The sequence below is a fragment of the Triticum aestivum genome, chromosome 3D (assembly GCF_018294505.1).
Source record: "Triticum aestivum cultivar Chinese Spring chromosome 3D, IWGSC CS RefSeq v2.1, whole genome shotgun sequence".
Lineage (NCBI taxonomy): Eukaryota > Viridiplantae > Streptophyta > Magnoliopsida > Poales > Poaceae > Triticum > Triticum aestivum.
Window position 1 is genome coordinate 188,685,532 of NC_057802.1, and position 8,688 is coordinate 188,694,219.

The window sequence follows — 8,688 nt, forward strand, 5'->3', positions numbered from 1 at the left end:
ACCCTAAAACGATCGGGGAATAGAATAGATTGGGAGTTCCGCCGCCGCAAGCCTCTGTAGCCACCAAAAACTAATCAGGACCCTGTTTCGGCACCCTGCCGGAGGGGGGATCCCTCACCGGTGGCCATCTTCATCATCCCGGCGCTCTCCATGACGAGGAGGGAGTAGTTCACCCTCGGGGCTGAGGGTATCTACCAGTAGCTATGTGTTGGATCTCTCTCCCTCTCTCTCTCTCTCTGTCTCTCGTGTTCTTGAGGTGATACGATCTTGATGTATCGCGAGCTTTGCTATTGTAATTGGATCTTATGATGTTTCTCCCCCTCTACTCTCTTGTAATGGATTGAGTTTTCCCTTTGAAGTTATCTTATCGGATTGAGTCTTTAATGATTTGAGAACACTTGATGTATGTCTTGCGTGGGATAACCGTGGTGACAATGGGTTATTCTATTGATTCACTTGATGTATGTTTTGGTGATCAACTTGCGGGTTCCGCCCACGAACCTATGCATAGGGGTTGGCACATGTTTTCGTCTTGACTCTTCGGTAGAAACTTTGGGGCACTCCTTGAGGTTCTATGTGTTGGTTGAATAGATGAATCTGAGATTGTGTGATGCATATCGTATAATCATACCCACGGATACATGAGGTGACATTGGAGTATCTAGGTGACATTAGGGTTTTGGTTGATGTGTGTCTTAAGGTGTTATTTTACTATGAACTCTAGGGTTGTTTGTGACACTTATAGGAATAGACCAATGGATTGATCGGAAAGAATAACTTTGAGGTGGTTTCGTACCCTACCATAATCTCTTTGTTTGTTCTCCGCTATTAGTGACTTTGGAGTGACTCTTTGTTGCATGTTGAGGGATAGTTATATGATCCAATTATGTTATTATTGTTGAGAGAACTTGCAGTAGTGAAAGTATGAACCCTAGGCCTTGTTTCCTAGCATTGCAATACCGTTTACGCTCACTTTTATCGCTTGCTACCTTGCTGTTTTATATTTTTAGATTACAAATACTCATATCTATCATCCATATTGCACTTGTATCACCATCTCTTCGCCGAACTAGTGCACCTATACAATTTACCATTGTATTGGGTGTGTTGGGGACACAAGAGACTCTTTGTTATTTGGTTGCAGGGTTGTTTGAGAGAGACCATCTTCATCCTACGCCTCCCACGGATTGATAAACCTTAGGTCATCCACTTGAGGGAAATTTGCTACTGTCCTACAAACCTATGCACTTGGAGGCCCAGCAACGTCTACAAGAACAAGGTTGTGTAGTAGACATCATTACCTTTGAAGACTGTGCTTCTTCCAAACGGTTAGGCGTCATGGTCTAGAGCATCCAAGAGGAATTGTGGATCGCCGAGTGACCGAGTTTATGAAGGTTTGGAAGTCACCTGAAGACTTACCACGAGTGATTGGGCGAGGTCTGTGTGACCTTAGCTTACGGTGAGGACTGTGTGTCCGGGACTGTGTGTCCTCAGGTTTAAATACCTAGCCGCTCCAACCAGACGTACAACTGAAACAACAGTTGGAACTGGTCTACCAAATCATTGTCTTCACCAAGCTTACTGGTTCTATTTCCTCATCTCTTTCATTTCCTCATTACTGTGTTGTGCACTTGTTCATATTTGTGTTTGAAGACTTTGACTGAAGACTTTCTCAATTTCCTCAGTTCAATTTCTTCAGTCTGTTTGTCTTCATCATGTGCTATCATGTGTTTACGCTTTCTGTACTTTGTGCTCGTCTTCATTTCATCATGATGACCATGCTTGTATTCTGTTATGTTTACTTTTGAGTACTTATTCCGCTGCTAGTAGTTCTTCGCTAAGGAATTTCCTCACCCACAAATTCCTCAGTGAAGAATTCATAAAAATCGCCTATTCACCCCCCTCTAGTCGATATAACACACTTTCAATTGGTATCAGAGCTAGGTACTCCCTTGTTCTGTGTGATTTTGGTTTAACCGCCTGGAGTTTTAGTTATGTCGACCACAGGAATGAAGACTGTGTCATGCCCCATCTTTGACGGTCACGAGTATCCCAAGTGGAAGGCCATGATGAAGAAGCGCCTCATGGCGATGAACAGCGAGCTGTGGATCGTCACTGAGATTGGTCTTATCGATCTGTGCAAGATGGCGGAAGCTGATGACATTCGCAAGTACACTCTTCTCAACCTCACGGCGAAGGACGACATCTGCTCCTGTCTGTCTCAAAATCAGTTCAGGAACATCATGCATCTCAATCATGCTAAGCTTATCTAGGACCGTCTCTCTGAGGTCTATGAAGGTCATCGAACCCGTCATGATCCTTGGTTTGAGGACTTCAGGGCTCTCAAAGCGATGACATTCGAACCAGAATCATCATCTTCTACACCATGCCTTATGGCAAAAGATGCAAAGGTAACTGAATGCTATCTATCTGAATCCAGTGATGAATTTGGACCCAGCTATGTCAAACTTGCCTCCCTTGCCACTAAACAACAAAGAGCTTTGGAAAAAGTTCAATACATGCTAAATAAGAGTGATGATATGTTGGGTGAAGAAATGGATCAGTCGAAAGCTTTGGCTGAGAGTCTTCAGAGGCTTCAGTCTAAGTTTGACGCCCTTCAGGGTCATCATAACACTCTCTTATCTGATCATGAGAAGCTTTCTTATGAATTTCTTCAAAGAAAGAAAGATCTTGAGAAGCTAAGAGTGAGTTATGAAGATCTTCAGAAGGAGCGCGATTCATTACTAGCTCAACAAATCAGCGCTGCTCAGGAAGAATTTGTTCCTCCATGTTTGAAATGCATTGAACATGAATCTACTAATTCTTCACCTGAATGTTCAAATGCTACAAATTCTTCAACTGTCTCTGCTATCACTAATTCCTCATCTGAGGACATTGCTAGTATCACTGATGATGCAGGGCTGAAGGAATTGTACATGACAGGCATGTACAAAAGCCTCAAAGGGCATCAGACTCTTTGTGATGTGCTTAAAAAGCAGATCCTCAACAGGAACCCTAGGAAAGAGGGTATTGCCTTTGAGAGGAAACTCAATGCTGATGGTACATATTGGAAGCCTGAGCAGTACCCCAAAACCTCATGGGTTGCTGCAAAGGGACCTCCAGTTGATCCATTCAATTTATCTGGCTTTACATGTGAATCTCCTCATTCTTCTGATGAGTCATTTGACTCCAACTATAAACTGTTCAAGAATCAGAATGGTGAAGTATTTGCTAGATATGTTGGCACTAACTGCAGGAACGGTTCCCCTATGAAGAAAATCTGGGTTCCCAAGAGGTGCCTTGAAAGTCTTCAGGTGAATGTCCTCATGACACCACCTGTGAAGAACAGGAACCCCAGATCAAATTCTTCATATGGACCAAATTCTTCATATGGATCCAAGTCCTCATACGGACCAAATTCCTCACGTGGATCAAATTCCTCAAAAGGATCAAAGTCCTCATATGAACATCATCGTGCTAACCCGTCTGTTTCACAGGGAAGAGCCAAGGGCTATGAATATGTGCATTATTCTTCAAACCATTATGTTCATAAGTCCTCGAAGAATTTCTCTGCTTATTCATATGCTTATCCTAACTCCTCTTATGTGAAGCGAAATGGACTGGCTTCTATGCCACCTTTCTCGTATGGAGCTCGCAGAGTGATGAACTCTTTGCCACCCCTTCAGATGTGGGTGGTGAAGAAAAAGAACTAATCTCTTATGCAGGGTCAGGCGTCCAGACGTGCTTAAAATGTCTGAAGAATTTGCTGGAGACCTGAAATTGCCTGAAAGGACGCAGGCTAATCATGAAGAAACGAACTTTCATGTCTCACGTCCTCATATTGCTTTATCTGTTCTATTACTTGGTGAAATTGATCTGATGAATTGTGATGTCATATTCTTCACTGATGAAGTATATGAGTTCGTAAGCTGCACTAATTCATCTGCAGGATGATCAACCCAAAGCCAATGAGTGGGTCCTCGATAGTGGATGTACAAATCACATGACTGGTGACAAGAATCTATTGATGGATGCTCCCTTATCTCCATCGCATCTGAAGCATATCATCTTCGCTGACAAAGGCAAAAGTCAGGTATTGGGCCTAGGTAAGGTTGCGATCTCAAAGGATCGACACATGGACAAAGTCATGCTTGTCGAGTCCTTAGGATACAACCTCATGTCTGTCTCAATGCTTTGCGATCTTGATATGGTTGTTGTCTTTGGCAAGTATAGTTGTGTTGTCATCATGGAAGCTGACAATTCCAAAGTCTTCGAAGGCTTTAGGAGAGGAGACTTGTATATTGTTGATTTCTCTACAGGACCACAACCAGCCGTGTGCCTACTTGCAAAAGCTTCAAAAGACTGGCTATGGCATCGACGACTTGGTCATGCAGGCATGAGGAATTTGCACACGCTTGCGAAGAAGAAGCATGTTATTGGCATTGAGAATGTCAAATTCCTCAAGGATCACTTATGCATAGCCTGTGAAGCTGGAAAGATGACAAAGGCTAAGCATCCAGCAAAGACAATCATGACTACCACTCGCCCATTTGAATTGCTTCATATGGATCTCTTCGGTCCTAATCATTATTCTGCAGTTTGAAATGATGCATCTCAATATGGCTTTGTTATTGTTGATGATTACTCTCGTTACACATGGGTACACATTGTTACTTACAAACATGAAGTGCAGGAAGTCTTCAAACGATTTTCCTCAAGGGCTTCAACCAACTTTGGTGTGAAGATCAAGCACATAAGAAGTGACAATGGAACTGAGTTCAAGAACTCTGGTCTTGATGACTATCTTGATGAACTCAGTATTACTCATGAGTTATCTGCTCCTTATACTCCTCAGCAAAATGACGTCGTGGAGCGCAAGAACATGACTCTTGCTGAGATGGCTCGCACTATGCTTGATGAATACAAAACGCCTCGTCGTTTCTGGATTGATGCAATTGATACTGTGTGCCACATCATCAACAGAGTATATCTTCACAAATTCTTCAAGAAGACTGCCTATGAACTCCTCACTGACAAGAAACCCAATGTGAGTTATTTCAAAGTCTTCAGTGCTAAATGTTGGATTAGAGATCCTCATCACAACTCAAAATTTGCACCGAAAGCACATGAAGGTTTTATGCTTGGTTACGGAAAGGACTCGCACACCTACAGAGTCTTCAACAACGTTATTCACAAGGTTGTTGAAACTGTAGATGTGCGGTTCGATGAAACTAATGGCTCGCAAAGAGAGCACCTACCTTCTGTGATAGATGAACCAGCACCTGAGGAATCTATCAAGTTCAAGGCTACTGAGGATGTCATTCCTACCGAAGAATCTGCTGAAGAATTCATTCCAGAACGTGAAGAACGTCGAGCTGAGGCACCTGAAGAAAATGGTGCTAAAGAAAATGCTGATCAAATTCCTCGACGACAACCAGCTCATCCTCGCGTTGCAAAAGAAGTGCAAATTGAGAAGATCATCAATGACATTGAAGCACCAGGTCCTCTCACACGCTCAAGAGCTTCACATTTATCTAACTTTTGTGGGCACTTTGCTTTTGTCTCTATCACAGAGCCCGCTAAGGTAGATGAAGCATTTTTGGAGCCTGAGTGGATTCAAGCTATGCAAGAAGAATTACATTAGTTCGAGCTCAACAACGTCTGGGAACTGGTCAAACGTCCAGATCCTCGCAAGCACAATATCATTGGCACAAAGTGGATCTACCGCAACAAGCAAGATGAAAATGGCCTTGTGGTGAGGAATAAGGCACGACTTGTAGCTCAAGGCTACACACAGGTTGAAGGAATTGATTTTGATGAAACTTTTGCACATGTTGCTAGACTTGAGGCTATTCGCATATTACTTGCTTATGCTAACCATCATGATATCACCTTATATCAAATGGATGTGAAAAGTGCATTCCTCAATGGTAAGCTTGAGGAAGAAGTATATGTTGCTCAACCCCCAGGTTTTGAAGATCCCAAGCATCCTGACAAAGTCTTCAGACTCAATAAGGCCCTCTATGGCCTCAAGCAGGCCCCTCGGGCGTGGTATGATACTTTGAAGGAATTCCTCATGAAGAAAGGCTTCAAACCCGGTTCACTTGATCCTACTCTTTTCACTAAGTCTTATGATGGTGAATTATTTGTGTGCCAAATATATGTTGATGATATTATCTTTGGCTGTACTGACCACCGTTACACTAACAAATTTGGTTATATGATGAGAGAGGAATATGAAATGTCTATGATGGGAGAATTGAAATTCTTCTTAGGTCTTCAAATTCGTCAACAACGCAATGGCATATTCATATCTCAGGAGAAATACCTCAAGGACGTATTGAGGAAATTCGGCATGCAAGATTGCAAAGGGGTCAAAATTCCAATGCCCACAAATGGCCATCTGTGCACTAATGAAAATGGTATTGACTTCGATCAAAAGGTATACCGTTCCATGATCGGTTCTCTATTGTATCTATGTGCATCTAGGCCAGATATTATGCTTAGTGTTTGCATGTGTGCCCGATTTCAAGCTACACCGAAGGAATCACACCATAAGGCTGTGAAGCATATTCTTCGATATCTAGCTCACACACCAACACTTGGATTATGGTACCCCAAGGGCTCGGCTTTTGATCTCATTGGATATTCTGATTCTGACTATGATAGTGATCGTGTGGACCGCAAGTCAACATCAGGCACATGTCATTTCCTCGGACGATCTTTGGTCTGTTGGTCCTTGAAGAAACAGAACTGCGTATCACTGTCTACTGCTGAAGCTGAGTACATTGCTGCTGGTTCTTGCTGTGCTCAATTGCTGTGGATGAAGCAAACTCTCAAGGACTACGGCATCAACGTGAAGAATGTGCCTCTCTTCTGTGACAATGAGAGTGCCATCAAGATTGCTCACAACCCAATTCAGCACTCGAAGACAAAGCACATTCAGATTCATCATCATTTTCTTCGTGATCATGTGTTGAAGGGCGACATTTCTATTGAGCATGTGAAGACTGAAGAACAACTAGCCGATATCTTCACAAAGCCCTTGGATGAGAAGAGATTTAGCAAGTTGCGGTGTGAGCTAAATATCCTAGAATCTTCGAATGTTCTTTGAAAAGGACACTCATACTAACACTTATGCAAAATTGATGACTTAGATGTGCAACACATGAAGTAAACGTTTTTCTTCAATCAATGAAGAATAACACTCTAAGTGTGAAGAAATTAACGAAGAATTTGATTCTCAGAGCCCCAACAATTGTACACGGTGTCTGAAATCATCATTCTTATACGGTGGGTCACGCCACCACCAAAAGTTGAAAATCTTCAATTTGAGTTTTTTTCTTCAGTTTTGAAATTCCTCAGTTGTTCACCTTCTTCAACTTTGCATTGTCTTCACCTTTTCTATTGTTTTCTTCATTGGCTATATATATATATATATATATATATATATATATATATATATATATATATATATATATATGAGTTTATGTCCTCTACAACATTCACTTATTGCTATTTCTTCAAGTTGCTTTTTCTGCTAAGTGAATGTGATCGGACCCTTCCCCCTCTATACTATCCTCAACCCAATCCATTCACAAATTCGTAATATGCGTTCTATTTGTAAAATCTTCACTGTGTCCTTGTCAGCTAAAGAATTGCGAACGCAACGTTAAAACTTATCTTATCCAAAATTTTCGGTTTTGCCGCTCAATCCGTTCTGCATCCCACGAAAACACTTATCTATTCACCCACGATCTCACACGATCTCCACTTCTCAGTACGTGGGTGACACATGTCAAGCGAATGAGAAGGGTCAGGGGCACGTTCGTCCAATTTCTTCGGGCGAACAGTTTTTCACCGTGGATATAAATACCCCTCCCCTTCTTCACTTCTCCTTTACTCCGCTCGACCTCACTCCAGCTCGAGCTTCTCAAACCCTAGCGCCGCCGCTACTTCATCGTCGCCGGTGAGGAAGAGCTTCATTGCCTCGACGTTGTCGCCGTCGTACCCGCGCCGGCCGCGGATTTCTTCCCTCCGTCGCCGCCCTAGGTGTCTTCCTCAGCCAAGTTAGGGCGTGGAAGATCTGCATTGACGAACTTCACATCTACACTTTCCCAGTTCGTCGTTGTAACATCCCAAATTTTCAATTTGGAATGTTATACATTAGATCATCATTGCATATCATATTTCTATTGCATTTTGGTTTGATCCTAGAAATTCTACACAACTCAAGGACCCACGGACAGAGTTGGGGATTTCGTTATTTTCGTATTTGAGATTTATCAAATTTTGAAAATAGGATCATTTGGTTTTATTTATTTTATCCCCAATTACTCCAATTATAAAAATATGAGAGAGGGAATAAAATGACTTTCCCAAAATATAGGAATATTGAAGATTTAATAAAAAAATCAAATAAGATTTTATTTCGGAGTTTTCGGATATTTTATTTGAATTTAGGAAAAATGTGCGTTTTTCAAAATTGCATTTAGGCCCCAAATAAATGTTCATCTTGTCCGGCTTGATTTTAGAAGCCGGGGAAAATTTATTTCGGGATTTTTGAAGTCCGTTGGTATTTCTTTTAATCGTTTTTCTGCGCGTAATTATTTAAAAAAAACGAAACCGACTATGGGCCGTAACCGGTCAGGACTCCGCCTGACCGGGGCTTTATATAGCACCGAGCCG

General features: G+C 42.0%; 1 pseudogene; it reads left to right on the top strand.

The window, feature by feature from the left end:
- Nucleotides 1-2,009: 2,009 nt before the first annotated feature.
- Nucleotides 2,010-8,688, top strand: part of LOC123076234 (uncharacterized) — an 81,396-nt pseudogene continuing 74,717 nt past the window's right edge.